Raw genomic sequence first — 22,497 nt, forward strand, 5'->3', positions numbered from 1 at the left:
TCCGTCCCCACGGAAGGGGATGGGGGTGCTACTGTCAAGCACCGCTGCCACTTTTTAGGTCTTGCTGAGTCAGCGTGCATGCGCTGCTCAGAGAGACATTTAGTAGGTGAGTTTTCAAAGTGCTGCTGGCTGGCCTAGCACTTGCATTCACGCGAGCGTGCACGCGCGCAGCCGGCAGCTTTCAGCGCCCAAGGCGCCATCTGGAGCTTTCACTTTTTCTGCCGTCGCGCGCGCACCTCTGCTTTCACTTTTGCCGTTCGCTTGTTTGCCGGCGCGCATCCCTGCTTTTATGCTTTTCGCGCGATCGCGATCACTTTCCTTTTGCTTGTTCTCCTAGTCCCGGGCCTCCTTGCGCCACATTTCACTGCACATTATCGGCATCCTGCCCATCGACCTAGTCTGACTTCAAAGGCACAACAGTAACACGTTTCAGCTCCTCATACGAGCCAGGGCGGTGTGGGCTACATGTGGGAGCCGGCCACGAGCCAGGGCCAGCTGTGGATGAGATCTGGAGGTGCCGTTGACTGTTTATGATCCCTTTTCTTCAGGGCACGTGAGTCTTATGTGATTTGAATCTCAAATGAAATGCTTTCAGTGTTCACTGAGAGCAGCAGTGCTCTTAAATACTTCTCAGTTCGAATCCTCCATCAGGCACTCCATTTTAGGATCCGATCTTTTCTCTCCCCCATGTCCGTGGAAGGTTATCACTGGAATAGCCTTGAAGGTGCCATACCTGGGATCCCAGGAGGCTGGTCAGGACCCGCGTGAGCCTTCAAAGCTGCTGGGGTTTGGGGTGAGGGGTGGGGGATGGGCAATGTATGCGAGCGTGACTCTGTGCTGTCTCAAGCCAGAGGCCCACAATTCTCTCAATTTTTGCGCTGCGTAATCCTGTCACATGGCGGCACAATACCATATGATTTACCAGGAGTTTAATGACACCATCACCAGGGTAGGAAGCAGAGAGGTAAATATGTTTTGGCATCCTTAACATGTTGGAGAATGCAAAGCCGTCTGGCTCCCACTAACCTCTTTTGAATCTTGAGTGCAGGATTAAAACAAGCCCAAACACGTAGCATGTAATGTTTTGACTAATGCCAGATTTGTGCAGTGAGGTTTTAAATCCTTATAGTAAGAATTTACCTTGCTGCACACACTTAACACCTTGTTGACCATTAGCGGCTATTCTTTCTTAATTTATGGTCGCTTTGCTGGAACACCAGCCAAGTTTAACAAGCATTGGCATAGCCAATAGGTCTTGCCTTTGAAACCTTATAAGTGTTTAGCCTTGCAACAGTTGATGTTGTTGCACCAAGGATATTGTGCTGGATAACTAAACACTTATAAGGTCCCAAAGGTGAAACCTATTGGCTATGCCAATGCTTGTTTTACAGGGAGCCGATATTGCAGCACTGCTGCAAAACTGGCCCCCATGGGTCAAAAACCGGCCCACCCTTACGGTCCACCGGGCAAACACCCTGTGCCCATTATGGCCAGTCCGGCGTGACCCCAGGAGTCTAAGACAGGCAGTTCTTAGCTTGACCTTTGAGTACTGGCTATGCATTGCCTGTGTTGACCCCTAAAGCTCAGCATGGAAGTGCGTGGGGGTATCTTGGGTTCTCTTGCCCTGCAGTGACAAGGCAGGCATTGCTGAGACCCTAGGGTAGTCTGTGGAGGACACTACTGTGTAGGGTGGTCCTTGGAATATGGGGATCCCTGCACACACCATCAGTCTCAAGTTGTCTTATGTCAGATTTGAGGAGTTTCGCATCAATCAGATTTGTTTTGTATTCTGTGTTTTTGCTTATCCTATGATAATGCAGGATGTGAGTAATCATAGGACTATGTGAATTTGTCAACCCTGGGGTAGAGATCCTTGAGGCAAATATGTAATGCTACCTCACACAACACTAGTTGTATGTCAGAATATCAGATACAGAAATCGTATCTGACATAAATATTGTGCTAAATATAGTTTACAAAAATTTGCCTCAATTCAGTGTCGATTTTCTATTATTAACTCAAATTATTTTTGATAGACTGTATTTAGGACACAAATTTTATGTCACACAATATTGTGAAATTAATATTCTGGCACAACAAATGGCCCCACACCCAATTCATTGCCCCAAGAACACAGCATTGCTGGAGGAGTGGGGGAAGGAGAGAGCATCTCTCTCCTTCCCCCCACTCCTCCAGCAATGCTGTGCTACCCCCTTTCCCCCCTTGGTAACCCTTTCCCTTTCCCTCCCTCGGGCTTAGTAGAACCACTTCCTTTCTTCAACTTCCCTATCTCCCAACCCCCCTCACTCTGCCAGATGCCCATTCCCTCACAGCGACCTCACCTAGCTGACAGGACCTCTCAAACCATCCAACCCCCTCCCCTGTTTTCCCCCTAAACCTCCTTCATTCCTATGACTCCACACATTCCTCCCCTCTCCTTCCGCCCCACCACCTCGCTCCTCACCTATCTCCCCCTATATATGGCCTTAGTTACTATCCGTCTTGCAACGCGAACAAAGACAATTCTCCTTTCACCTCTGATGCACCAACGCCCGCTTCAACCACCACCTTTCCCCACCACTGAACCTTGTACCCCAACTCCCCTCCCGTTCCCCCACCTCTCCCTGTCTTCCACTGCCAACTGCACCCCCTCCTGTTTCCATTGAGCCACCCAACATGCCGTGCTCTGCCCTACTCTCTCTGGAAGATAAGCTAGGCTCTCTTATCACCTCCATCTCCCAACTCGAAGCTACCATTTCACTTTTAAGCTCCAAGATTTCCACTTTTCCATACACCTCAATTCCTTTGGAAAACACTCACCTTCCCACGAGATGCACCTTGCCCCCACAACCTATAATAGCCAAGCATAACCTGTCGTCTGCAAACATCGCAAATGCACACAAGCACTCAAACGCCACCCTTCTTCCACTTTCATCTCCTAGTAACCCTACTATCTACACTATTCCGACCATCTCCTCTGTCAGAACCACTCCTCCACCTAAACCCTTCCGAGCACCCTCGTATAAGTACAATATCCCTATTACCCCTCATAGCCCAAGTGCTCCATCACCAAAACAGTCTCAACAGAGCTGCGCTGTCTGCTCCACAACTGCAGATCTGCAATAAAACACAAACTTGAAATCTCCGATACCATCATCCTTCACAATATTGACATGCTCTTCCTCACAGAGACATGGTTCAACGATACCTCTCACTCTATGTTTGATCTCCTATTACCCACAGGCTATTCTATATTTAGAAATGACAGAATTGACAAAGTTGGGGGAGGTGTTGCAGTCATCTTTAGAAACTCCCTTCAACTTAAGGCTTTTCCTAACAGCTCCTTCCGCACTTTTGAATGCCTATCTCTTGAGCTTCAATTGCACCACCGCTCACCCCTCAGATTCCATGCCATTTACCACCCGCCTGGTAGTGGCCCTTCATTTATGGAGGAACTCACTGACTTCATCAGCGACCAACACTCGCAAAGTGACAATCAGATTTTCGTGGGTGACTTCAATCTCCACTGGGGCTCGCCTCAAGACTCTTCTGCGAATTTGCTGGCCACCTTCCTCTCTGCAAACCATCTTATCCAACACTGCACAGAAACAACACACTCTAAGGGCTCAATCCTGGACCTTGTTATTTCTAAAGCAGGCATGCTTACTATCGCTACCCCTATTCATGTAGACAGGTCTGACCACCTCCTCATCCCATTCTCTCTTCACCTATCGCACTCTATAACTCTCGGCCAACCTAAGAGGGCTACCTCCTGGTTCCGTGACACTAAAAATATTGACCTCGGTACCCTCTGTGAATCATCTTTGCTATCACTTCCAAGGCTAGACCCGAACCTAGATGTTAACGAACTCACCTCCCAATGCCTCACAGTCCTTGCAGTCGAAATCAATAACGTCGCTCCTCACCAATGCAAAAAGAAAAGGCCCACTCCCTAAGCTCCCTGGTTCAACAAATCCCTCTATGAAGAAAGGAAGTACCTAAGATTCCTGGAGAAAAAATGGAGACAAGTGCCCTCCACCGATAATTTGGCCACGCTTCGTTCAGCAAGATCCAATTACCACAAGTACATCTTCCTTGGAAAAGCGTCGCACTTCAGAACCCTCCTTGACTCAGCCAAAAACAGACCCAAAAAACTATTCAATCTCATCAAGAATCCAAACTGCTCTCCCCCAACCTCCAAGTTGGAGGATTCTACAAAGAAAGCAGCGGAATTCGCTATATTCTTTGATGAAAAATTGAAATCACTTGTGGATCTGGTCATTCATCCTACCCCTCCAGTGGAGCGCAAATCCTTAGCCATTTGGCAGAACTTTGACCCCATCTCTGAAGATGCCCTCCTCAAATGCATCCTCGAAACAATGCCCTCCAACCATTATCTTGACCCCATCCCTAGTGCCATTGCCATTGACTTCTATACCCATTTTCTTTCCTATTTGACCACTCTGGTTAACTTCTCCCTCTGTCAAGGCTCCCTTCCTGTTTCTTTCAAAACTGGGCAGGTCACCCCCTCTGCTTAAAAAACCCACTGCTGATGCGAACATCCTCAACAACTTCCGCCCCATCACTAACCTACCTTTTCTTGCAAAAATCACAGAAAGATGTGTAGCGAAACAACTCTCTCGTCATATCAAGGACAATGATCTTCTTGACAATTTTCAGTCCGGCTTCATTCAAAACTGCAGCACTGAAACAGCCCTGCTGCAAGTTATTGATGACGCGCTGTGGATACTCGATTCAGGGGAGTCTTGTCTTCTAATTCTCCTTGACCTTTCTGCAGCCTTTGACACTGTCAATCACAACACTCTCCTTAACACTCTTCAACAGAGAATGGGCATGGAGGGCACTGTGCTTAAATGGTTTGCTTCCTTCCTCTCTGATAGATCCCAAATGATCAAAATAGAGAACGGTCTTTCATCTCCTTTGGCAGTAGGTCAAGGTGTTCCTCAAGGCTCTATACTTGCACCCACATTGTTCAATCTCTATTTAGAACCACTGGAAAATCTCCTAAGTAAATCCGGGATCCACTATCATCTCTATGCGGACGACACTCAAATCTCCCTTAAGGTGGCCTCCACTCACGATCTCTCCCTCCTAAGCTCTACTCTGGACCCCATTCAAAACTGGATGTTAACTCATCAACTGATTCTGAATCCCTCTAAAACTGAATTCCTCCTCCTCTCCTCCGCACTTTCTCCTCCTCCAGTTCAACCATGGATGGATCAGATGAATCTACTTAACATTAAACCCATCATTGTCGACAGCGCAAAATCCCTTGGTGTCATACTCGACAGAAAACTCAATCTACTCTCCCACATCAATTCCATTACAAAGTCTGCTCGATACCAACTGCGCCTTCTTTGGGGTATTCGTCGCTTCTTCCCGGAGCAAGACCTTAAAACCCTGGTCCAATCGCTGGTTCTCTCCAGACTGGACTACTGCAATTCTCTTCTTACTGGCCTCCCCAAATCCCACATGTCCCCCCTTAAATCTGTTCTCCATTCAGCAGCTCGTTTCATAAAAGGTGCCAAAAGAAGCGACCACATCCAGGGCCGGACTGGGAACCAAAACCGGCCCTGGCAAAGTTCTCGGCCGCCCCCCCCCCCCCCTCCCGCGGGGGGTTGGTGGTGCCACTGAGGTCTTTGCCAGGGCCGGTTTTTGGCCGATTTTGTTACAGGGACGATTTTGCAGATCTGCTGCAAAAACGGCCCTGTAACAAAAACGGCCCCCAGGGTCCCAAAACCGGCCCCCACCCGTGCGGCACACCGGGGGATTGCCCGGTGCCCGCTACGGCCAGTCCGGCCCTGACCACATCACACCCATTTTATCCACCCTCCGTTGGCTTCCCATCGAGGCAAGAGCTATCTACAAGACTGCCTGTATCACCCACAAAGCCTTGCACTCCTCCTCTCCTCGCTACCTGGCGAATAAACGGAATCTCTCTGGAGGCTTGAGACCATCACGTAATGCGGAAAATGTATTGCTTGAACCTTCCACTTTCAAGAATGAAAGATCGATGGCCTAATCCTTTTCAGGCAACGCTGTGAGAATCTGGAACTCACTTCCGCCTCAGCTCCGGACCACCACCTCTTCCCAGGCCTTCAAAACTGACCTCAAAGTTCTCCTCCTTCAAAGACACTTCCAAACTTAATTTCACACCCTTTCTATTATCTGAAGGAAGTCCTTCCATTATAGGAAATTCAGTTCTCCATGACTATTGAAGTGCCTTCCCAGTGTGTTCTTGTGGTTTGAGTGTCTGCCATTTATTGCAGTATTATACTTCTACTTGTATTTTGTACTCTTTTGTAACTTGCACACGTCACTTTTCCTCTTGTAAGGTATCGTTTGCTACCTCTTGTATTTTGTTTGCTTTTGATACATGCACAATTGTCACCATTGCCTCATTTAACGTAACGTTTGTTCTTGTGTTTTGAGTGTCTGCCATTTATTGCAGTATTATACCTATACTTGTACTTTGTACGCCTTTGTAACATGCACACATGTCACTTTTTCCTCTTATAATGTATCGTTTGCTACCTCTTGTATTTTGTTTGCTCTTGATACCTGCACAATTGTCACTATTGCCTCATGTAACGTAACGTTTGCTTTTGTAACATGCTCACTTGTAATTTTCTCCTCACGTATCATTGCTGTTCCTATTGTGAAGCGCTCTGACACCTTCGGGTAAAGTCCGCGCAATATAAAAATGCATTAAATAAAATAAAATAAACCTCAAAGTTCGGTATTCCTTTTCTGCCCCCACACCCTACTTTGAAGAGACTCTGGAGCAATCTGCGTATGTTTATTTTAGGCCAGGTTGTTGCACAGTAGTGTGTCTGCAGTGCACAGGCTCTGCGATTGACAATTACTTGCAGGTGTTCCGTCGTTTTGAGCTCCCCGTCTGACGGTTAGAACACCGGGATATTGAACCTGACACAGTGTACGTACAGATTGCCATCCTCGTGATTTCACTGCTCCCCCCTCTTCTTTCCCTCGCTTCTGTGAAATATCCCTATTGCCCGGAAAACGAAACCGAAACTGCTGCCTCGAAGCATCCCAAAGAAAACAGCGGGGAGTTTCCAACAGAAATCCCAAGCTCGCCTACTTCCCTTACAGGCAAAACGTCACCGCAGCCAAGTGTTTTCCCGGCACGATTGATATTCGGGGGGTGTTTACGGATAGCATTTCCGAACGCACAACCGCCACCGGGAGAGAGTTTACAACTTCGCACTCTCTCCACCCTCCGTTTGCTTTTCTCCCCTCCTCCTACAAAAGAACGCGCCCACTCGCTCTCTTTTCCAACCCCCACTCTTTCTCTCTCCCGCTTAACTTTTCCACTCTTCTTCTGCCTTTCTTTCCGCACTTTTTGGTACTCAAATGTCGCTCCTGTCTCCAGTGGTTGAAATGTAATTTCTGAAGTGGGTACTCACCTTTCCAGAGTCCCTGTCCACTAGACGTGCCGGTACTCTCCCATTAAAAGTACTGAGCACCAGCTGAGAAGTGCAGATGGTCACCCTCTCAATTAAAGAAGTGAAGGGTACTTAGTTCCTATTAGTTACTTCCAGCTCATTTAAAGCGCTTCCCTCTCTCTAAATCGACACGCCTCTCCCCTCTCCCTTCGTCTCACACACCCTTTGTTCCTCTCCATTTATTCCCTCAGTTCTTGTCAGTGATCAGTCCCCACTTATCATGTTCACCTTCTAAGTTATAAGAAGGGCCTCTGGAATTTTGATGCGAAGGAAAACCAAATTATGCGGCAGGGTTGACGAAACCGTGCCGCATGAAACTCTTTACTGAATTAATTTGTCTTTTTTACACGTGTTAAAACGACCTTGACAAAGGTTTCACCTCATTAGTACCAGTTTAACACCCAAATATAGCAATAAGCAACTCAAAAGTGACAACTCAGCCTGTGCAAATGGCCTTCCATCGCTCGACAAAACATGTTGCTAAATGTTTAGCTATGTTTGGTCCTTTTGAGGTAGAAACAAATTTGTTTTTGTTAAACTTTGCAAAGTATGCAGCAGAAGATGGCTTCTGTAGGAAATCCATTAATATGTGAAAAATGCTGCAGCCGATGAACCGCATATTTCCAGTGGCCCTGGTTATTCTTTATTCCTCTATCTCGCTCAGCCTTCTTCCTTCTCCTGCTTATACTGTCACACTCCCTGCGGTACTCACCCAGTCTATCACACTTTCTTTTTCTTTCTCTTTTTATCCTTTTATCCCCACCACTCAAGCCCCCATAATTCTTTCAGTACTGTTAGATACCTCTAAAACTTTTGCAGCAGCTTAAAAGTGTGATTTCAAGAAGTAGTCCTGTTCATGCCAACACTCACTCTAGACAGATTTTTTTAAAGCACAAATAAATACACTGTGTCACCTTCCTGTGCGTATTTCCCTAGTTTAGATTATCACTTCTAAAAGGATGGACTCTATCACGCTGGACTCTTTTCTCGGCTAGAAAAACTGTTGTTTGGCTGTGTGGTCAGATCATTAAGAAAGTGTCCCTTTTTGTCATGGTCACCCCCACTTTTTGCCACTGGTACTGATGTTTCTCGACTGATGGTCCCTTCTAACCTGGCCCCAGTGCCAGTGCTCTTTCCCTAAAGCAAGGTAAAATGGTCTAGCTGCAACAAAATTGGCACACACTTTAGCACCCCGGTAACTCCCTCCTAGTAAGTGGTACCCCTGGTACCTAGCGCATGGGGACTGAAATGGGTCCCTAAAGGCTGCAGCATGTATTGTGCCATCAGTGAAGGCTACCGGTTATAATATATGGTGGGGAGCGATGGTGCCAAACTCACCATATATGCCGCACTTCTTCTTCTCTTCGGCATGGCACTTCTCTCTCCCGCGTTCACAAGCAGGAATGGAAGGACTTCCTTCCTGCTCAGTAGAACACAAATCCAACCAATCCTGGAACTGCTCTCATCAGCATGACAGCAATTCTAGGAGTGGTGGGAGCAGGCTAACCCAGCACTCATTTTGAGGCTGGAGGCCAGTGCTAGCAACCCCCTGCTGGGAATTGCTAGGTCTACAGTGTGCATGTCGGGCTGGCCATAGGTAGCCAGTTGGCAAACCAGACATGCACACTGAAAGGGGCAGCAGAAATCCTGCAATAGCAGGATTCATCCCTGCCTCACTTTTGCACTGTACACAGCTTGAGCTGGTGGCATAATAAAATTGGCATTATTAAGTAATTTTATTTGGATTTATGCCTGCTGCATATGCAGCAGGCAGCGCAATGCTCCTCCACTGATGTGTACGAACCACCGCTGTATGCCACTCTAAGGGACCCCCATACAAATTGCATGCAGAATGCCATTGCAGACTGCTTATCATGGTGCAACCATGAGTGAAAATAGAACATGGCACACTCACTGTGTGCCATGCCAAAGTCAATGCATGTAATATATGTAAGTTACCCCCTACAGCAGGCCATGTAGCCCTAAGGCAAGGTATATTATTACATAGTGGCATAATTGCATGAGCAGATATGACCATGTGCTGTCCAGTTCAATTACTAGATGGTACAAGTGAACAGGGAAACCGTCTTAAGTATATGTACTGGGCACTGGTTAGAATGAGTTCCCTAGCTACAACATAGGCTTTACTGAAACCTCTGGTGTTTGGTATCAAATACCTTGTCTAAAATAAATCTGTAATGTTGCCACTACTAGATTTGTTATGACACGTGCCCAGAGGGCAACTTAGAGGTGTCCCCTGAAAAATCTACCAGTGTCTAGTGTGCTGGCTGACTGATATCGTCCAGCCTGCCACAACATAAAATGTTCTGACCCCCTGCAGTTGAGAGCCCACGCTCTCTGTGGGGAGAAACAATGCCTTCTCCAGAGGAAGGTGTTCACCCCTCCTCCAGCAGGATGGCTAATGTTTTAGCATATCACGGCCAGGGGCTTTAAAGCCCCTGGCACCTTTGATAATGGACCCAGCTTCCCCACAGACCTGGCAGATGCCACCCCTTGCCCTGAGGCCCATTTGGCACCAGGACAGGAGGGAAATTAGCTATGCAAGTAGGGATGTTGCACCACCAGGCTAGTGATATCCTTAAGGTGGGCTACCTGATGTGGTTCACGAAAGAAGGGTTCCACCATCTTGTTTTTGGTGGAATTAGGAACTCTGGGACATGGTTATGCCCACTCCCCACAGGAAGCAGTCATATAAGGGGTGTAGTGACCCCAAGGGTAAGTAGCCGTTGGCTACTACCCTTCACTCCCTTTAACTCCACTAAACTTAGTATTTTGGTCGCCCCCTGACACCAGAAACTTAGATTCGATTGAGTAAAGAAAAATGAGGACAAAGAAAAGCCGAACAACGTGAGAACCTGGGACTAGCTGTGAACTTGGTGCCAAATCCTGCCTGCCTGTTCCTGTCCTGATAATTTCAAAGACTGACTCGTCCAGCAGCTGTGCATCCTCCTAAAGCCTCTGAGGGCTGCCAGCACTTCGCCAACTAGCCAACATCTCCCTTGAAGTGGAGGAGCCACATCCCTGCAGCCTGAAGGCACCAACCGCAGAGTCTGGTTCACCGATCTGCTGGCCACAGGGTCCACCAGCGCAGCAGCCCAGCTGGAGGTCACAGAGTGTCCAAGAGGTCAGCCCCGTTGATCCATCCAGTCTTTGAGATGCTGATCCACCCCGGAGGCTCCCTGCACCAATACCCGGGGTACCAGAGCCTGCTGCTAGCACCAAGGTTTGTTTGTGTTCAGTCCGAACACCACCACCACCAAAACTTACCTTTACATCGAGGGACTTTGAATGAGGCCAGCTCCATACCAGAAGTTGTCTTGCTGTGTTTCTTTTCCCTCTTCTCCAGGTGCACAGAGAACTATGAAAGCCTCGAACTCGCCGACCCATCAGACAAAACACCTATGCACCCAAGTCCCCCAGCCTGAGGTCATTAAAACCGACAGCATCTCTGTGAACCTGAGGCCCTCAAGGGCTGAGCCCCCATTTGGGTTCTGCCAGACTGGTCCCCCAGTACCCGCTTGCAGCCTTTCTTTGCAGGCACTGTTCCCCTATTGACTTCAACGTGTAGCGTTCGAGGCTACCAACCCGAAAAACACCTCTTCTCCCAGACACCCAGGGGCAGGGAAACGTGAACTATTTGGGCTTTCTTTGGCCTTGGACCCTACTTACCTTAAGTCCAGAAGGACAGTCCTGTATGTCAATTACAAATGACCCTATGCAGTGTATGTTTCTCCAATAGAACAACATTACAGCGTTCGAGGCTCATGTCTCAAATCTGACAGCTGTATTTTCTCTGTTTCTGATAATCACTAACATGAAAAGTACTTACCTGAGATCAAATTTCTTGGTGTCTAAAATTATATAAATTATATAAAAATGTGCTATTTCTACAAATTGATGTCAGGTTTGAATCTGTGTGTACAACAAATGCCTAAAACTCCCCTCTGATAATCTTACGGTTGCTCAACCCCACTCAGGGGCGTAACACAGGCCCCCGCAGCCCCCTGCGGTGCGGGGCGGCCCAAAGCTCCAGGGGGCCCCCTCAGCCCAGCACTCTGGCTGCAGGGCTCCTAATTGAGCCCGGAGGGGGCCCCCCCAGGTGCCTTGCAGGGAGGCCCCCTCAAGGTTCGTTACACCAGTGACCCCACTACCACAAATACAGCACCTTGGGATTGTTAAAGCAACCCCCTGTATACTAGTAAGGGATGCTCGGACTCTCTACACAGTGCACGTCATTTTGGTACACTATATAGAGGGCCAGATTCTTACAGAGCCCTCTTTAGTGTCAAATCTTCCGAACTGTAGCCAAAGTCTATAACACAGCAGCAAGATGGGTAAAGACGGGAGTCTGGTAATGTCAGCTAGAGTAAGAGGCCACATGGCATGTGTCAATCTCCCAAAACAGGTGAGTTAAGAGTTGTGACAGTTAAGTCCAAAGTCAGCTACGTAACATAACTGAAAGCAAACACAGCCGCAGTTCTTAATTTGTACAAAAATAAGGACCAGATGTGCAAAGCTTATTTGCATTTGCAAACAGCCCTATTCATAGAATTGGGCTGTTTGTGAATGCAAATAGCCATTTTTAAATGTACAAACCCCAAATTGTGATTCTGTAACCTGTCATTGAATCACACTTTGGGATTCCGAATTGGTATTTGGAAGGGGCATGTTTAGGGCTTCCCTTCCTAATACCGTTTCGCATTGGTATGTACAAATGTTTTGTGACTGAAACGCGGTCTCCAAACATTTGCATTTTACAACCAACTTGAAGTTAGTGGCAAAAAGGAAAGGGTCCCTGTGGAACCCTTCCCGTTTGAGAATAAAAAAAAAAAATGTTTTAAGTCCAGGTAATGGTCCCACAGACTCCTGCCTACTCTTAAAAAATTAAACAAGAACGTTTTTTTTTTTAATGCATCACGTTTTCATTCGTGAAAGCAGGCTGCATAAAAAAAAAATGCTTTATATAAAAGCAATCACATACATAGTGGTCTGCTAACCCCAGCAGACCACCAACCGTGTGAATTTTACAATTCCCATTGGGTCACAAACTGAGACCTACCTCATTAATTCATGAGGTCAGTCGATTTTCGACCCACTGGGGATCACAGAAAGTGTAAAACACGCTTTTGTACAATAGTGTTTGTGCTTACCAAATAGCGAATCACAAAAAATTAGCAATTTGGTGATTGCAAAAATTAAGCTTTGTACATCTGGCCCTTGGTGCCTGGGCTCAAATGTTTCCTCTGGAGCAGGCCACCGGGGTGGCCAAAGGCAGGGCCTGCCTTTAGTATGTGTGAGCTGAGCTCATGCCCAGGACGCAGACCCTTAGAGGGCCGCAGCAATCGTCTTCCAACGTGGCTTCAAAGAAAAGTGCATTTAAACACTGTTTCTGGAGGCTGCTGGAGTCAGTGTCTGCATTTGGATTGCTTTTCTTCGCATGCCTCTCATTTACCTTGCCCCCTCATCATCCCACAGACAGTTAAAGAGGATAAATAGGAGGAGGCGCCACATCTGGTTTTACTCAGGGCACTCTCTGAGCAAAGGCCAGCTCTGGACGAAGGTTGGGGGTTGCTGAATACCAAGGCTATCTACTCTTGATATCAACTCATTCCTCTTTCATCCACTAGCAAATACTCCCTGTCCTTCATCTCATTCTTGGGGATTCTTTTTCATCCTGCCTTCTATTTTTTATGCTATTTCCCACCTTTCTTTTGAACCTTATTCCCCCCTTTTCTTCCTTTCTCTCTACTGTCCTGGGTCAGAATCCAGTGAGTAGAAAAAGTCCTGGTCCTGAAAAATGTGGGCAGTGGGCTCCACCTACATCCACTGTCTCAAATAAAGCATTGCATAGCCCTGTTATGCAGCTCAATGTCAGACGACAATTCCACTCTCATCATTAACCTGCAATGCTCGGTTTCAGCCAGCAATCTTGCAAGAAGTCATAGGGTTCCTGAAAAAGTCAAACCTACACCTTGTACTTATGATGCTGCAGTGGGGTGGACCATCAAAGTTTACTCAGGCATTCATTAGCCTTTACTTGGAAGAGGAAGAACTATGACCACTGAAGAAAGCAATAATTGCTCCATTACTGATCAAGGCATTGCTTCTTAACATTAAGAGTCTAGAGGCTGCTATCCTATCATGGGTTTCTAAGAAAATGCACTTTTTTGGCACCCCTAACTTTGACATTTTATTGCTGGTGTATGGTCTCTAAACATTGGGCTTCTGCTGTACAGCACCCAGTGTATGTGCACTGACCCATACAAACATGTAGACTTGGCTAATCCCTGGTTGGCATATTTAATTTACCACTAAGCTCCTAGTATATGGTACTCTGTGTACCCAGGCCTGTAAGTCATATGTCTCTAGTAGACTGCAGCACCTATTGTGCCACCATTGAAGTGACCAAGTAAAGCATGTCTTCAGGCCTGTCCCTGCAACCTTAGTGTGCAGTTTTAAAATTGCAAATATAACCTAGGAAATTAAACATTTTGCGACGCCAAAACTGTACTTTTTAATACTGCTGGGTCACCCCTAAGGTAGGCCGTAAGTGACCATACGGCTGGGCGCATGGTATTTAAAAAGTGTCACATGCATTCTTAAGTTTTATATGTCTTGGCAGTGAAAAAGTTGTTTTTCCCATTGGCAAGGCTTGCTCTCTCATAGAAAATCAATGGCTTACATAATAACACCTTATAATGCATGCCTTCAGTTTGAGAATAGCTAGAACCATGGTTTATAGACTCAAATTAATAGGAATTTAAAATCCAATGTAACAATCAAGTTGGATAAAAATACTATTTTTAAGCACCACTTTTAGAGAGTTGCCAATTTCTTGCTAACAACTTTAGTAGTCTTTTCGGAGTTAATCCCCACCTGTCACCTGGCAGCCTGCTGGGAGGTGTGAATGTCATCCAGGAAAAGGAACAAAAGGGCCTTTGCTCGGAGGAGGTGAGACCTCCTTCTGACAGGTGGCTTGGTGGATGTGCACACCAACTGCACAAACTTCAAAAAGCATCCTCTGTCGGAGGCAGATTTAATGCACACTTAGGCCTGCCCCTACCATTGTCCAAGTAGCCTGGTAAACAGAGTGACACCAATCCCAGTAGGAGGAAAACCTGTTCTTCAACTGGTTTGCTGTGGGAGTTCCTAATTTTCCTAAAATACCCTCAGTGGTGTGCCCAGAGCTCTGACCAAGGGAAGAAAGATGATCCCATGTTGGATGTTGTCAGAGCATGGCACTGTTGGAATGTTAGGGCCAAGAAATAATGTCAAAGGGGGAAGGGTTGCTTGTGGGAATGTTTTCGCTAATGGACAGGGAGTTTCCCCCAACCACAAGCTAGTGTCCGACATAAAAGTGGCACTCCTGGAAACCATCTTCAGAACACCTCACGGGCCGTGGAAGACAGAAGACAGACTGCACCTCCTGAACCCTGGACTTCAGAAAGAGGACTCCAAGAAAAACCGCCAACGTGTTCCACCCCTTTTTGCATGCAGGCCGGGGCTTTTCCGATGCTCTAGTTCACGGGGGTGCCCCCGCCTCATGAGATCAATGCTCTTAACCCCAACATTGGTGCCAGTGTGGGTTCCAAGTGTAGGTAGGTCTTGATAATGATCATTCTTGTATATTAGTTTCTTCTGAGGCAATCTCCAAGGAGAGTATCATTATTGAAATCAGGCTTTGTTCCATTCTCTGCAGTCTCAGTTGAATGGTCACTGCGATCCTAGTCCTAGACAGGGGCAAAACACGTGTCGTCAGTTTTCTGCTCATTGTTTTCTTGCTCGCTTCACAAAGAAAGACGGAAAAAACAGTATTACAAGGAAAAGAAACAACCACTTGAATGAGGAAATTCATCTCTTTAATATTTGTCACCTGGAATAATGTGTACCAAAGAATTTGAGAAAGAGTAACTAATAAATAAAAACGCACAATACTTAAATCCTAGGAGTAGTCCAATTGTAGGCAAAAGTGTATACTAGGAAATAAGAACTCTGTACCCTTTCCCACTTTGCAATTACGAGGAGTAGTAGGCCCTACCTTCCTAACCAGAGTGAAACTTGCACCACACCAAATTCGGTAGAAAAGCATTTTAGAAAAACATTATAGGTAATACACAGTATGTAGGGCTTAAATACTCACGTGTACCCCTCTTTCTGGCCAATAAATCACACGTATTTGTAGTGAAACTCTACATTGACAAGCAAAATATACTTTGCCACTATTATATGCCACACCAAAGAGTTGTATGTCAGAATACAAAAGAATTTGTGCTGCAAAATATCGTAGACAGAATAGAACCTATCTCAATATTGTGATGGTAGTACTATTAGTTTAAGTTTAGATTTGCTATTCTTAACTCCAAACTTATGTATGGTGTCAATTGACATATATGTAGCTAAAATTGTACCAGATTCCCCCAGAAACTCAACATCTAATGAATATTGTCAGTGGACATATATGTAGCTAAATACACCACAGTCCCCAGAAACAGTACACTGGCTTGCTCCCATGTTTAGGTTCCTTCTGCACAGCACATGCGCTGTGCCTACAGAGTCTCTTAAATTACAAAAAAAAAAATTCGTAAAAGGGAATTAGAACCCACTCAATACTTACCTGAAGTTACCATTCGTTCATTCCAATGTTGTTCTAATTTACATGCTTTTGATTGGCCAGCACGTTGTCTGCACGCTGTCTGCTTTCACTTCCTGCTCTACCGTCCATACTGTGGAGCTTGGCTCAAGTATAGCTTCTGTTCACTGGCTACTGGGTACTCGCCTGTGTCTCATCACTGGATACTCACTCAGAAGGCACTTTTTATCATTTCTAAACGTGCACTCCATACAAGTGCATGTTAAAACAGACCATAGCCAACGCGTTTCATCCTCGCGGACTTCTTCAGGGCTATAAACAATACATATATATTTATAAAATTAATATACATTATTTACAAAAAATTATTTTTATAATACACTTTATACACTACAAACAGTCATTACATCTTGTTTTATAAAATAAGCAAACCATGTTGTTTCGAGTTTCTTAATTCTTTCTAACAAAGCAATAATTCAACAATTCTTTTAACATGTAAAATAAGGCAAAAGGCTTCTAATATAGCTCCTTCTTTCGCCCATTCTTATTCGTCTTATATAGGATCTTGATCACTCTGCTGATTTCAATGTTAAAAAGGAACAGTTTTATACTACATTCCTAAGGCATATCATTTTCTTACATTTATGTATATTTTTTGCATGAATATTTTTAGTCATACTGGAGCATCACAAAACCTTTAGCCATTAACACAGTAGTATCAATTCCATATCGCTTACCATTAGTTAGTGACTTTATTTTTCTGTGGTCTGTGCTCTACCGATTAAAATTGCAGAATTCTTTCTTTATGGTCTTTTTGTGTACTCTTACGATATCTATCAAAAAAATCATTTATTTTTTTAGAGCACAACACATATATGGCTTGAGTGACATATTGTCAAAGAATATTATTAGTTTTTTACTTTTTTTTCCTCATGGATATTTGGTAAAGTTCACTATCCGTACCTGAGGGGGAGTTATGGCGATTAGATGCTTCGTATTCTTTATTTTCACAGTTCGTTAAATTATTCAATATCAGCCATCCCTCAATCAGTAGTTATCTATCCATTGAAACAAACAGCATTGAGTATGTAACTACTCATATCCATAAACATCACAATCTAATATACATAGGTCTCTTTACCGCATTAAAGAGCATAGTGAATATAAATTAAGCACACTCATAATAAGGCTGCCTTATTATGAGTGTGCTTAATTTATATTCATATAAAAATATGGGACTGGGACTTAAAATTATCTCGCTGTAGATAAATAATTAACATTATCTATCTGAGAAATTGTTATAAAAGCTGAGTATATTAGACAAGTATTTTTTTAAATCACTATGCTCTTTAATGCGGTGCCATCTTTTCTCCACTGCGGCATGTAAACACACCACCCTCCACCTTGTTCAGAATGACCCACCCCACCAGGGGTTTAACCAACCACATCCTCCTCCATGCTCCTGTGACCTCCTCTGTGGCTACAACCCTCCTCTCTCGTTTACCCCACCCTGCTCCCTCATATCCTTTTCATTTCCATTCAAGGACATTCATTTTTACTGAATTATTTTTTCGGGCGCTTCTGTGTAGCTCAAACTTGACCCGAAGGTATTTGAGGGCTTTACATGAGCACTACTTACATAACACAGGGAAACTTTCATTTTTAGGGAATGCGTTGTTCAGCATGGCATAAAGTTTGAAAAAAGAACTGCTAGCACGCAGCCATTATAGGGCTTGTTAGAACTGGGGGTCTCTAGTTGGCAGAGGTAGGTACCTTTGACCAAATAGGGACCCTTGCTTCTTAGTCAGGGAAAGTGGATTACACTACTGGATAACCCCTGCTCACCCCCTTGGTAGCTTGGCACGAGCAGACAGGCTTATCTCAGAGGCGATGCGACAATCCGGTGCGACGCGATAAGATGGCGCCCTTGATGCGACGATGTTGAGATGATGCGACACACCCTGGCAGCCTTGCGGCGACTCTGTACTTTGGAGCCGCGACAGTCCCTGCGACACGCTTCTCCGATGATGCGACAACGACCCTCACGGTTGCGACACGTTTCTTCGGTGATGCGACAGCAGACAGCTGCGACAAAGGCATGCTTCTTCTCGTTGCATCACGCTTCCAGTTCCCAGCGACACGCAGGTTTCTGCAGATAGAATTCCCAACAAGGAAATTCAGAAGGGAGCTGGTGGTGAAGTCTGTTGTCCCTGAGACTTCAGAAGTCCTTGGAGAAATAATCTGCAAGATGATGAAGTACACACAAAGTTCCTTGTCCTCTCCTTGGCACTGAAGACACCACTGTAGGCCAACCCAGCAACACAGCACACTGGCAGGGGGGCAGTCCACCTCTACAGCTTCCTTTGGTTCTTCTCCTTGGCAGAGGTTTCTTCTTGTTGTTCCAGAAGTGATCTAAAGTCTTGGGGACTGGGTCCCCATATTTATACTACTTTTCTCTTTGTTCTCTGAAGGCTGAGAGGCCTGGTAATTGTATAAATTTGTTACCAGAACCTTTGATTTCACTGTACAATTATTCACTTCACTTCACTTTGCGCCGTCCCCTGCTGATCTCACTTTGTCACTTGCGTCGCCACACCTGAGCACCAAGTACAATTCGGGTTTTCTCGCTAATTTATTTTGTTTGCGGTGCTGTTACAACTGTAATATTGTCCATTTCATTTATGTTACTTGTCCCTTGCCATTTCGTTTTGCTCAATACATGATGCCATGTACATTTTTACGAAAATTACCGACTGAGAGTCTCTCTTTCTTGATTGCAATGCTCTATACATGCATCTCTAACTGTCCTTTTTAAATGAAACCGGTTGAGATACTTTGTTGTCCTTTGCACTCACAGAACCAGACACACAATACACAACCTAGCAGAGGCAGGCTTGGACAGTTAAGCAAGAAAATACCTACTTTCTAAAAGTGGTATTTTCAAACACAGAATGTTAAAACCAACTTTACTAAAATATGTATTTTATCATTCTGAGTTCAGGCATACTAAATTTGTATTTCTACCATGTTCCCTGAGTCAGTTAGGGTTATAAGATGTAATAATCAAACTGCCCATTCTGGCCTATGGGGAAAAGGTAGCCTTGCAATAGTGAAAAACGAAAATGGCTGTAATTCACTATTAGGACATGCCACACGCACCAGGGCATGTCCTACCTTACACTTACAATGCACCCTGCCCATGGGCCTACCATAGGGGTGTCTGATATGAAGATAAGGGAAGGTTTATGGACTGGCAAGTGGGTGCACTTGGTCAGTCAGCATGGCAGTACCAGACTGCACATAGGCTCTGCAATGGCAGACCTGAGACACACTTTACAAGCTGCTTCTGTGGGTGGCACAACCAGTGCTGCAAGCCCACCAGCAGCATTTGATTTACAGGCCCTGGGCACACATGGTGCACTGTACTGGTCTGACAATTAAATCAAATAACCCAATCATTTAGTCACTAATTAATACATCAATTTAACATAGGAAGCACTTGCACTGTGGCACTGAATAGCAGTGGCACAGTGCCAAAAGCATCTAAACCAGCAAAACATATCAAAACAAGCATTTACAATGCAACGGTCTCTGCATTGTTAAAGTTAGAGCTATTGGCATTGCTCATGAAATTATTTTTGTTTATGTTTTTGTTTTTTAAACATTTAAAGAAACGGCATTGTTATTTACAATGTCAATAGCTTAATCTCTCTCAAATGCGAGACCTATTGCATTTGCACCCACACACAGAGCCACACACAAAGCCACCCACACACACAGAGCCACCCACACAGAGCCACCTACGCTAGCCGAGACCTAAAAAGGGCCACAGTCAACTCTTCCGAAATGCAACTTCACATACACGTAATAAAAATGCTCCATGCCGCTACTTACTACCCAATTGGTGTATGTGTAAACCATATAAAGAGCGCTGGGACCTCACGGCGCTATAGAACTTCATTGCTACCCAGAGCCCGGAAGGATGAGCGGCTGAGAGGCCCCGTCAGGATTTCAATTCCCGGTGGATGCATTCGCCCACTGAGCTCGGTGCCCCCGCCGTAGATGAAGGCCCGTGCAGTAAAATGTAAATGCGCCTTCAAATTTTAACCAGCCCCCGAACTTCATCTACCCACTGAATACCAAGTTCACAACGTTAATGTCCTTTTATTAAGAAGTCTCCACTTGCAGATTTAGAATGAAGATTTTATTAATTGTGGCATGTGCTGTTTCGTGGCAGCTTAACCCAAACTAATAAACAGGTCAGTCCGAAGACAGGCCCAGGATTCCACCGGGAGCACCCCTATGTTTCATGGTAAAACTTCAGCGAGAAAATAGAATAAAGAGGGATTCATCGCGGATCTGTCGGCGCCAACCTGACAGGAATAAGTCAACCCTTCCCAGACAAAACAAGAGGCGGGAACGCGATTCACAAAAAAAACACAGCCACGCTCGAGTTGGGCAGCACATTTTCTGACTTGGACTAAAATATATATTAACACTCGCCACAACAGGTGCCAATCCAGTCAGCATTTTTTAAACCATTTAATTATTTACCTTTTACGGGTCCTTTTACCTTGATTTTAATTCAAAATGCTTTACCGAGGCAGTAAATAAAGTTACAAAAATTACTTCCCAGCCTTCCCCTTCATTTCTCTATACTTTGTGACGTTTACTTTGTGCCCGAACACGCCCTTCTCAACACATGTTCAAGGGTACATTTATGCTTGGTTAATCAGATATAAGTTGTGTGGTCTACTGTGTGTGTGTGTTTGGGTGGGGGCAACAACTCAGAAACGGTAAACGCATAAGGAGTGGGGAACAGGAAACACATGATCGCGCCACACAACAAACAGAAATGGGTCCCTGAAGACAGGAAGCCAGGCACTGCAAACACACAAGAAAACCGGTCTGCGAGCAAACACCATTACCCAGGAAAAGCAAACACATGGACTCAAGCACACGAAGCACAGTGAAACTCAAGCACGGCAAAGACGAAGGGTCCAACGAGCACACGCAAACGCACACGAAAACGACACAAATTAACCCAGGCATGGAAAATATAAACGCATAGGAACGGTAAATAGACACAGACTCGAAGAACAGCAAAAAACATGTTCAGGCACAGCAACACCGAGGGACATGGGCAAAGCAAACATGAAGGACTCTGGGGAAAGCAAAAGATACGAACCACAACATAACAAGCCTCATTATACGCCATATGATGCCATGAACACCACCGCCTTTCTCCGAGGTCAAGCAGAAATGCCTCGGAGAAACGCAGCAGCATTTTCGGATTCGGGGGCGTGTTTATCTTTCTCTGCTCTTGCCATTGGCTGGAATGTTTACATTCCAGAGGAGAGAAAGAAAGTAAAAAACACGCCCCCGAATCCGAAAAAGACGGGGCTTCTTTGGAGAGACAAAGCTCTTCTCCAATGGCTGACCAGCATTTAAGAGGCCAGCCAATGGAGAAGAGGGGAGAAAAATGTTAAATCTCGGAGCGAGACTGCGCAAGCGCAGCCGAGACCTAAACAGAGGAGGCAATCAGAAAAAATGGAAGGGAGACTCACGCCAATGATACCAGGTCTAACCGGGCTTTTATTTTTTACTTTCAGCCATGCTCACGCTGCTGTGCAACATGTCTTACAAACCATTGGCAAAACCAATAGAATTCGGCGAGGCGAAACCTATTGGCTTTGTTAATGCTTGTTAATACTTTCAGTACTTTTCAGTAAATTATATCCTTTTTGTAACCCTGGAACTGACCGCCTCTCGCTGTCACCATTACTATATACTTTTATCTATTCCATTTTAACGGCTGCTTTGTTTAATATGTAGTACTAATCTAATTGATAAAAAAATAAATGATAATCTTGTTCCTACTTGGGGAAATTTTTTCTTGTCGCACTTCCCACTTTGAATGCCGCTTTCTTGATTTTACATTGTATATGAAGGATTGGGTTCATCACTTACTTCTTTAGTTGTCAGTCCTTCCTACTGGAGGAGGTAGCTACCATTGTGCAGCAGGTGCAGTGGCACTGGTTATAACTCACTATAAAGAGAAGGACTAAAAAGCTCATGCGCTTCTGAATACCTGCTCTAATTTCGCAAATGAACACTATTAATTCCTATAATCACTGGTCGGCCAAAAAAAGGGGGAAGAAGGAAAAAAGATTATTTTCTTAATACTGCCCTCTCACACTTTGCAGTGTCATGCTTCATCATAGGGCCGCATCTAACGTCCAGGTGCAGACCAACACTCTGGACGGAGCGCAAAATTATTTTTAGAACAAATACAGTGGTGAGGAGAGTGAAGAATAAACAGAAAAAGAGGAAAATTGTTCCAACAAGAAGGGATCGTTGAATGCAAAGCAAAAATTTAAATTTAAAACTATCTGAGGG

At 45.1% G+C, this 22,497-nt stretch overlaps 1 long non-coding RNA gene across 1 annotated transcript; it reads right to left on the reverse strand.

The window, feature by feature from the left end:
* Positions 1–16,362: 16,362 nt before the first annotated feature.
* LOC146812362 (uncharacterized) lies at positions 16,363–17,158 on the reverse strand. Its single transcript, XR_014965937.1, has 3 exons — positions 17,062–17,158; positions 16,836–16,931; positions 16,363–16,410 (listed from the first exon to the last, which is right to left on the reverse strand). It is a non-coding gene; the product is annotated as an uncharacterized LOC146812362 (long non-coding RNA).
* Positions 17,159–22,497: the final 5,339 nt, after the last annotated feature.

Source organism: Triturus cristatus, chromosome 7 (assembly GCF_964204655.1).
Source record: "Triturus cristatus chromosome 7, aTriCri1.1, whole genome shotgun sequence".
NCBI classification, from domain to species: domain Eukaryota; kingdom Metazoa; phylum Chordata; class Amphibia; order Caudata; family Salamandridae; genus Triturus; species Triturus cristatus.